This window comes from Taurulus bubalis (assembly GCF_910589615.1).
Source record: "Taurulus bubalis genome assembly, chromosome: 19".
Classification (NCBI taxonomy): Eukaryota; Metazoa; Chordata; class Actinopteri; order Perciformes; family Cottidae; genus Taurulus; species Taurulus bubalis.
The window spans coordinates 14478910-14489673 of record NC_136607.1 but is presented as its reverse complement, the minus strand read 5'-3'; positions in this window follow the sequence as shown (position 1 = coordinate 14489673).

Sequence of the window (10764 nt, the reverse complement as noted above, 5' to 3'; positions counted from 1 at the left end):
GTCAAAGAATAAACCTGTGCAGAAATACCATGGGGTGCCCTCATAGGAGCTGGGGAAAGCAGCCACAGTCAGAAAGTTGTGGTTATGACACAAAGCCCTTTTATAGCATGTCAAACATGTGGTGTCACCCAGAATTAACAATCAGATATCAAACTTGCTACACAAATGCTTGTATTATTTTGAAGAAGCATGAGGCAGTTTTTATCTAACATTTTTCTGATCATTGAAATCAGCTGCTCTTATGCCTCAAAAAAAAGGAAAAGGGACCTTTTGAGAAGCTGTAATGTGAAGGTATAGCCACTAGATGGCACCAATCATCCATTTACACGACAGAATCTTACTGAAACATAATCATCCAAAAAGCAACCGTCAAATAATCATTAATATTCACCTTGTTTAGTTTTCTCTTATTAAAAAAGATAAATCAGCGTAAGCGCGAATGCATGCAGAAGATTGGGATAAAACAAATTGTTGGTTAAAAAAAGGTTGATAAAGATAATCATCAGTGAAAAAGGGTGGCGTTCACCTTTTAATGCCCTTTACACAAGCCATTGTGTTACTTGTTTAACTGTGGAGGAAACTCCTGTGAGAGGTGACGGGATTCCAAAGCCATGATGAACATGGACTGATAGCATAAAGGAGGCACAATACCTACCCTGGCCTGGTGATGACGTAAGCTCGTATTTAAGACCAACATCGGAGTGAAACTCCACCCGAAACCGCTCCTGTGTTTGTGTTGGTAGCTGGCAGAGGGCTGAGATGTGTATTGGCTTGTTGAAGCCTCTGACTTGTACACTATGCCGTCATAAAAGAGCTGTGCATTATTACTAGAGCCTGCATTTTATTTTAGATATTGCCCAGCTATATTGTGTGACACCTTCCATAAATATATAATAGGACCGTGGGTCCATCAGGGTCAAGGCTCAGAGCTTGTCAATGCTTTTAACACACACACACACACACACACACACACACACACACACACACACACACACACACACACACACACACACACACCCTCCTTTCTGAACACTTCTCATCAGTATTCTCTCAGTAGTGCAGGATTAAACTGTGTCCGCAGCGTTGACAGCACATAGGCGGCCTCTCATTCCTGACATTTCTGGGGCCCATCTCAAAGCCTTCAGAGGCTAAACCCAGGGATTTGAGGACAATTGGAATCTTAATTTAATTACGTCTGTCACCAGTGTGTTACGTCTTACTTTAACTATCAATAGTTGACATGGCCGATATGAATCTGGTTGTTTGTTCGTGTTCTGGCCATCAGTGGTTGCCAGCCTTCTGCCCATGTCATGCTAGGAAAGGCTTACGGCATAACCATGAAAAGAAAAACGCAGTCAGAAGAATTTGATGCAACGTCACCTAAATCCATCCATCCATATTTGTTTCTAGATGAAACAAAAAAAAATCAGGGTTGACTTTGAGTTGACTCCCTTACTTTCTTGTGACAACAGATTTCTTTCCAGCTTGTTTATTATTATTTTACTCGCATTAAGTGCTTTCTTCTCTGCCACTTAGGGGCAGCACAACATTAACATATTGTCACTCCATAAAGTTGTTATGGCAAATGTGTTAGCAAACAGTTGCCTATATTCACATCTGGCAGTCACTTAGCATAAGAATTTTGTCAATCTGATTTATTATCTTTTAGCTCTGTTTTAGTCTCCACCAACTGGTTGAAATATCTGTCTCTTTAAAGACCTTTACACATCAGGGATGTTTTTTTTGTACAATTATTTTGCACGTACATACATGCTTTTGAAATGGTGCTTTTGTCATGAATAGAGAAACAGAAATCTTTATTCGCTGTGTGAAAGCTCAGAAGAATCTACCTTGCATTTTCGCCTTGCATATCTGTGTTCTGTGTGAAAGTATTCATGTTAAAAAATATTTTTTGGAATTGCAAATTAATCCCACATAAAACCACATCCGATGTGTTAATGCCTTAATGCCGTAATGCCTTAATGCTGCATCTGGAAATGATGATGCTAATGAGAGCGAGAGAGAGTGAACCAAAACTTTAAAGTTGAAGGCCATCAAAGCAAAACTGTGAGTTGATAAGAACTGCACATCATCATCATTCATAGGTTTTGTCACTACTAGAGACCCCTTTCACACTCACAGTCACTTGTTCCATTGTTGATATAAAATATTGATAATAACAGCTTTAAAGGAGATAATTCAATTACGGAATTCACGTATCTGAGTTTTTTTTCTTAATTGATAAGCTGTGAAGTGACTGGGATCATTCCTTTATATTTAAGGCAAATCAAGCTTGACTTAAACATTGCTTTAAAATAATGGTATTCAATACCATATTTGGTCATAGTTAACAATCACTGATCCAGCTATTTGAATCATTATCGGACCGATATCCGATACCGTTGGCGTCATTTTTTAACAGACTAAAGATGTCATAGGTGTCTTACTTTTTACCTGTCTTCTGGATTTAATTGGATGTGATAGACAACAGATGCACCATGATGCAACTTAAGGGAACATAAGCGCTTGCCTTAAAGTTTTTATGTTGAAGGAGTAAATGTAGAGAAAAGAGAGTGGAAACAGGACACAAGCCACACCTTATGATAGATGACATATCAACAGAATGAGTAACGATGAATGTGCCACACATCTGTTTTGATTATATTGTTCTTCAGGTGTTGTTCAAGTGCCGAAGTTCATGTGGAATTCCCCTGAAAATGTAACCAATGGTCAACTGACACGAAACATAGGACCTTTAATATAACAGATAAAAAAGGCACATGAAGCTCTCTGCCTGTCTGAGTGTTGTTGTGTAGCAACCAAGCAAATTCCTGGGTATGGTGAGCAAAATGTAGGATACCAGCCCATTAATCAAACTGAACCACTGAGCGGAGGCATTATTTGTGTGTACTGTATGTGTGTGACTCTCTCTTTGCTCTGCAGTAAATTACTTTCCAAGTGAAAATCTTGTACAAACAGGATTTTTTCCCATCAACACAGGCAGAAAAGTCAAGCAGAAGGTCACAGCCAGGGAGTTTCTCAATTATTTAAACAATGATCGTATGTTTACAAAAAATACTTCAGAATATCTCCCTTATTCATGCCATAACCAAGCTTCTGTTCGATCCTTGATTCTGAGATTGCTTCACAGCTGTGACTGATTTCTTCTCCAATTATTCTACACTCTTGTAAATCACTCTTTTAATTATAGCTTGAAACCATAATCTTTCTAAACGGCCTTCTGCAAACAATTATTCTTCAAAGTTAAACCCTATTGTCGATGGCGGATGCGTTTTCGACAAAAGCAAGACTTACAGTGAACGTATTTACAGCTCAGTGTTTTCGAAAATTAACCAATTAATCAAATTAACCTTGATTATCTGTACAGGACGTACAGCTGCCGTCCAACAGCACTGCACATGGCAACGGCTGAACCGGCGGCTCGCAGCTGATGCTGCTCACGACATGACGGTGCTAACGACATGAACAGTGCTAACGACAGGGACTGTGCTAGCGACATGAACTGTGCTAACGACATGAACTGTGCTAACGACATGACAGTGCTAACGACATGACGGTGCTAACGACATGAACAGTGTTAATGACAGGGACTGTGCTAACAACAGGAACAGTGCTAACCACAGGAACAGTGCTAACGACATGAACTGTACTAACGACATGAACTGTGCTAACGACATGACAGTGCTAACAACATGAACAGTGCTAACGACATGACAGTGCTAACGACATGAACTGTGCTAACGACATGACAGTGCTAATGACATGAACAGTGCTAACGACATGAACAGTGTTAACGACAGGGACTGTGCTAACAACAGGAACAGTGCTAACCACAGGAACAGTGCTAGCGACATGAACTGTACTAACGACATGAACTGTGCTAACGACATGACAGTGCTAACGACATGACAGTGCTAACGACATGAACTGTGCTAACGACATGACAGTGCTAACGACATGAACAGTGCTAACAGAGCTAATGTTTACCTGGGGGGTGATCGGAGATTGAAAGGTGGGCGCTATGCTTCAGCACTGGCAATGAGCTAGCTAGTGGGGCACGCTTGAATACACTAACATACACTAAAAGGCACGTGTGTCCAGCTATATCAACAAGTGTTGACATAAAATGTTTTTGACAGATATAGTTACAAGTTACTTCGCAGATTTCGATTTGACATGTTGCATGAAAATATGATAGAATACAACACATTGTTAGAATGTGTGGCTCCCAACCATTTGGCTTATGACCTCTTAAAACAGTTTCTAGGCTCCTCGTGTAAGATGTCTATGTCTGAAACGCTTCACTGGATATAAAGTAGTTTAAACTAGCTCCTCATGGACCAGCTTCAACTGTGCTTTTGCATTCATGCAACGGCCTCATAATTGTATATTGTAATGTATCAGTCATAGGGGCCAAGTACATTTTACTGATAACATGTTTGCTGAAGTATCATTTGAATGCAGGGCCTTTGCTGTCTAAGGGTTTTTATATTGTGGTATTGGTACTTTTAGTTAAGTTGAAAAATGTGGTAAATTCTTCCACAACTGTGATAAAGTTGAGACCTTGGCACTCTGACAGCCAGACCAAGATAAACTGTCGAAGAGATTTGTTTCTGGCTTCTATTCCAGACCCGGTGACTCAGGCGCTTTGGCGCGTCACTTTCAAACATTCGTCCCCAGCAACACTGCTTAAAACAGAAACTAACCCTAAATTGCTCCGGTATAACCAGGAACATTTCTGTGGTTGGCTAAATATGTCAAGCAATAGAGACATGAAACCAGTCATATCGGATTACAGCTGTTTGAAGATAGTTGGGGGGCGACTGCATTGGACCTTTATCCAGTTTTGTTTGTTTCCACTGAACTTTCTTTGCACAAACACATAAGCAATTCCTGTTGGGATCAACTTCCCAAAAGAAGAATTGCGGTGGCAACAACATTGTAGCTTCACCAACACAAAGAGATACAACACGGCGTGATGATGCTTTGTATATTCCAGCAGTGTGATGAACTCCTGAGGTTCCTCTCGCTGCCATAAGTCTCATGATCAAGCCTCCACAGCAGACACAAAGAAGTTGGTTCCACAAATACTCACTTGTCTTTGTCCTCAACACAGTGTTTATATGAAAACAGATGTGCTGCCTTCATAATAACTAAAAGGGTCAACAGTGGTTCAGGATCAGTTCCTTCAAGTAATCCCACCCTTCCCCCACTCTGCAGGACCCATCCAGCTGAATTAAACCTCTGCAACCAGTTTCAATCAGACCAATCAATTGTGGCATTGATCTGGCTTGCATCAACATGGATTGCAGATACTTAAAGTGAAGGTGTAAATGAGCAAACACCATTCCTGAGCTAGAGCTACAAGAATATAAATACTAATCACTTCATTCTTTCACTCACTAATCGGACACAAGTATTGGATTTTTTAAACGACTAAGTTAAACAGTGTTTGTGAATGGTTTAACAGCGCAGTTACAGAAGATCTGGGCTTAATTCATCTCTTTAAAGTGCAATAACACAACCATTATTGAAGAAAATCTCCTATATAAATGTCTTTTATAATACAAATAAATATAAATAGAGTTTTTTTCCAAAAATCTCTGCATTGCACATTTGCATTTCAGACTTCCTTCATCATTTTGATGAGCGCTCTAGATTATGATAATGTGATAATACCATCATGCTGTGTTTCAATCTTATCAGACGTCAACTCAAGGCTTCTCTCTTGCTGTGTTGACAAAAGAAAAAGAACATCCACTGGAGGCTGACTGCATGAACAGAAGGGCTGACTATGCATTATGCATTATGTATTTGTGTGCAAGAAAACCTAGAGTGTGTACCGTGGACAGGCCGTGTAAATAGCCCATGTAGCAAAAATGGCTTAGGACACAGCAAAAAGGCAGGCCAGTCCTGAAGGAAGAGAACCAGGATAAACCAGAATTATCTTGTCATCGGCAGCGATGATAAATGTAAAACCATTTGTATGAAAACCACATCACAAGCATACACAGTAATGCTGCGTTATCAACCAACGAACTCTCAGACTGAGAGGGAATAAACTTCAGACTCTGCAGCAGCACGACTGGTGAACATAGTGGAGCAGTTTAGTAACTGAAGAGTCAGATAATTCCCTCTGGAGTTGGTCGTAAAAAAGACAGTGAAACTATCAGGTGGACAGAAACATGACTCCAAATGAATGCTAATGTTGCTCCATGGTGTGTAGAAAACACTTGTATGCTAACATTATTTTATGAAAATGAGAAAACTCCCACTCACTTCCTGTTGGATTATTAATTAATTTACGACATTGCTGTCTGTTTTGCTATTGCTATTGTCTGTGTGGCACCCTGTGTAACATCTGCTGAAATTTTATTCAAATTGGGCTTTCCTCCAACGCACCTGTCAAATACTACATGTGCAGAGGATTTTTGTATTTTTTGAGGACACTTGCCACAACAAGTTTTTGAGGTGACAATAAGTCAAGTGACCAAAATAATCAATTAATGCTGCTTTAAAGCCACTTTGTGTAATTGTTTTGTAATTATAGAATCTTTTATATTACTTGAATGCCTGAAGGCAAACTGAATGTTAAGGGGCTAAGTAATCTAATTCAACAAAATACTATATTTGTGACTGTAAAATATCCCCATTGATCTGCTATAAGCTGTATTGATATGATCAGTCTGAATAACACACTAGTTCCTCACTAGTTAAATCACCTCACTGACACACGTTTTACCCAGAAAAGTGACAGACGTTCCATTCCATTCGCTGTGACTGTGACACACGGGACAATGTGGGCGACAGCACATTAAATGTACATTGAAGGTTAGTCAGTGAGTCAGATTGTTTTTTTTTTTACGCCTCAGGAAACTAGATGTACTGTATGTGGGACATTGGCTGCCTCTGGGTCTGGCTGGAAAAACCTCTCACCCTCGAGACCTTTCCACAGTGCTCTTAGCTGCCAACGACACACACACACACACACACGCGCACACACACACACACACACACACACACACACACACACACACACACACACACACAAACGCAAACACAAACACAAGAACAACCTAAATGCACTGAATTCTATCTCCGGCATCCTCACCCCAGTGTGTGCTGGTGTGTGTCAGCCCGACCACACAGCGATACAGGGAGTCGTACGGCTGGCGTCACTCTGTGGTAAATTAGTAGACATGTTATAAACAGAATATTTTAGTCTCTGATTACGTGTACCAAATGATGGCTTAGTTTAAACACCAGTGACTCTGCCCAAGTGTCCTCTCTTTGATTACACACAAGGAGGTCTGGAAGATAATTATTATACTAAAGATAGTCACACCGAATAAATTCCAAAAAAGGATAAAGCTATGTTATGAACAAAATTCTTCTTTAAGTGCAATATAATAGTTTGTTGTCAGGCACGAGGGGGATTTTTTTACCATTTATATTGTAAAACCAGCTCCATCTCAACTTGCATTGTTGTATGTTGTACAAGCCTATATGGTCTTTGAGTTCCATGAAACAACAAAATGTTTTCTTATTCTAATAACAACAATGTAATATATTTCAGTCAAAGGGGCCATTTGACTACATAAAGAGTATGTTTAATTCTGATGTTTAGTATTATAGTATAGTGTTGTATTGGGACTGTTCCTTTAGTCAAGGGCCTGTTACTTTTTCCAGGACGAATGTAAGAAATATAGTCAGTGGTTATAATGGCTTTCTGCTTGATGTCCTGAGTGCATCGTCAGGTTTTCTCAAGATTTCCCTTTCCATTTCCTTCTCCATCTTTCTCCGGATGCAGCCGCTGTTTCCGCATACAAGCAGGAAATGAGGAATGTTAAAGGCACCCGTGTGTAACACCAGGGTGACGCTAAGGATTACACAGGGACCGGCTCAGTTTTTCTGTTGGACCTTCCAGCCATTAAAACAAATGAAAACCCCTCTGTCATGCGCTCAGACACTGAGGGGGAAAGGGCGGAGGTTGAACTACACCCTCTTTGCAAACCTCACCAACCTCGTCTGTCTCATAAACACACATGTGCACTCTGTCTTTGCTACCAGGCTGCACCGTATCATTTTGGGAAGGCCAAATGTGGGTGTTGTCTGTTTCTGGTAAAACCATGCAACAGAGCTGGTTAGAGAAATGGCTCTGGCAATACCTTAAAAGAAAGACAGGGAGTCAGTCAGAAAGAGTTCAGTGGAAAGAGAAGTGGCGTTTAGAAAAATTGGCGTCCCCAAAATTACATGATTACATGCACCTCTACTGTACTGTACTGTACTGTAGAAATGAAGGACATATGGACCACAAGGTTACAAATAAAAGTGGAGGTTCAACCAGAGGACATGTGGAAGAGTGAGAGCAAAAGCAGACTTTAAACTCAGTCTGGCGTTAAAGGTCAAGCCAGCCTTGACCTTTCACATTGACCTTTAACTTGTTGACCATCAGTGAGAGAAGATGACCCGCAACATTGCACCCTGGGTATGTAGGCCATGTTGTTCCCATGACAGAACCAAGAAATGCCTGTTATATTTTTATCCTCACTAAACCAATGTTTTTCTCATCCTAAAATGGAGAGTATCTGGAAAACGGAGCTTTTTCTTTATGGTGCAACACATTCTTACTCCTAACTAACAAAGATGCTTGGTCTGTGTCCTTAAGTTTCAAACTATGGCGCTCTCGGTGTTCCCTCGAGCCTCAGATTTGGACGTGGCAGAGACAGCTTGACAATTTACACTTGTTGCATACATATTAGTGTCTTTTCAAAACAAACTGTCTTCACAGGAAATTAGGTTTACGCAACAAAACCACTTAGTTAGGTTTAAGAAGAGCGCAATTGACAATGATGATGACTAATGACTGACGTGACAAAAGGTCAATGTTTACTTTTAGCTCTCCACAGGATATGATTAGCGGCCTACTGGATGAAGGTCCTGTGTTTGTTTGACCCGTCCACCTCCCCTTCCTGCCCTATGTGCACTCTTTATACTACGTCCGTTGCTCTGAGCATTTCATAATGATGAGGATGGGTTTACATTGGAGTTAGTTGAATGCCTGTTGTGTCTCCTACAGATGCTGAAGGGCGGCCCTGTGCTCATGTATCAGACTCCGAGGGACACTGACCAACCGTCGGTATTTGACGAGATGGGAGTCCGACCGGGTTGAATGATGACGTAACTGCCCACGCTGGGGCCTGTGGCAGTAAAGTTAACCGGAACTTTCTGTCTCTTTTAACCTTCATTTCTAAAGTCAAATTAGACAAACACGGAGCACAGGTGTTGCCATTAACTTGTATTTAAGTTGACTTTTCAGACAATGTTGCAAAATAAAGATTTTATTACTTCAGTGCAGCAACTTTGAAATCCCTGCTGGTTATCAGTTTGAATCTATGAGAAACAATTAAATCATACTTTGTCGTCTAATAACAGATGCAGTCAAATATGTAAATGAGAACTACTGTAAAATGGTCTATATTTAAACTCAGATTCGTATCACCTCAAACTGTCTGCCCTAGATTTTTTTTACACTTTGTGGCAAATCTTTGTGGTTAACTATTCATGCAGCTGCATCACAGTAAAAGCCCCCGAGTAGTACAAGTGTCATTAACAATTTTCTAACTCAAAGCACTATTCAGACAATTTATTGCTACAGTATACATTGAATGCATAATATGTAGAAATGTTTTTACTGTTGTGCAGTGGAATCTAATAAGATGCATTACACAATTAAACAAATGGAAGGGTTGTACTGTGAAGCATGCAGAAACTAAAGTATATAGTGTGTTAATAGAACAATTCACTTTTAGTTTGTCTAATTAGAGCAGTAGCCTTAGCGTTTGAGTAAACCAAAACTCTGCACACAAGATAGGTCATCTTGCATTCTGTTTAGTACTTCTTCGACTCTTCTTGTGATGCTAGTGACTCTCTCTCTCTCTCTCTCTCTCTCTCTCTCTCTCTCTCTCTCTCTCTCTCTCTCTCTCTCATTATCTGGCCTATTCATTTGGACTGTAGTGCAGTGATGAATCTCTCCTCTTTCTCCTAAAATCACCATTAAACAGGGTGTCAGACTGCAGGTCAATTAAAACCGCTAAACCCACTGAGAGACTGCCAAAGGCTCTGCCCGCTCACTGTTTGCTTTTAACTGGTGAGGAAAAAGAAGTGTTTGTGTGCCAGCATGTGGAAGGATCCACAGTGGGAAAACTGGCAATGTTTTACACTTAGTAAAAAGATATGGGCGTTGTGTATTAAACTCAAGGCCAAGTCCCAACATTGCCTTACAAAGCTTGCTGTCAAGCACACTGAATTGATGTCTGCTTAATCCTGAGTGGCATACACATGTTTATGATTGATTGCAAAATTAACAACTTGTTTTATTCTCATTTGTTTTTAAGCTAATTAAAACAGCACCTTGCGTTATCAACATAATTTGAAGTTCTGCCTTTGAAAACAAACTTAATTCACTCTTTTTTGCATCTCAAGTCCCACTAATTTCCCGTGCTGCTCCAGACAGACGTTAAGATTAATCAAGCCTGACTTGAGCGGTTGTCGTGCTGAGGAGGAATGCTCCTCTTGACTCTCTACGTGTTTGAGGATAATTGCTACTGATTACCGCCTCTTACTGTGTGTACTCACTGCTCACTGATGAGGAATGGCTCTAACACACAGATGCTCACAAACACATAGACACACTTTTGTTGTCCCCAAAAGTAACACTTGGTGCATGCGTGCAGATACACA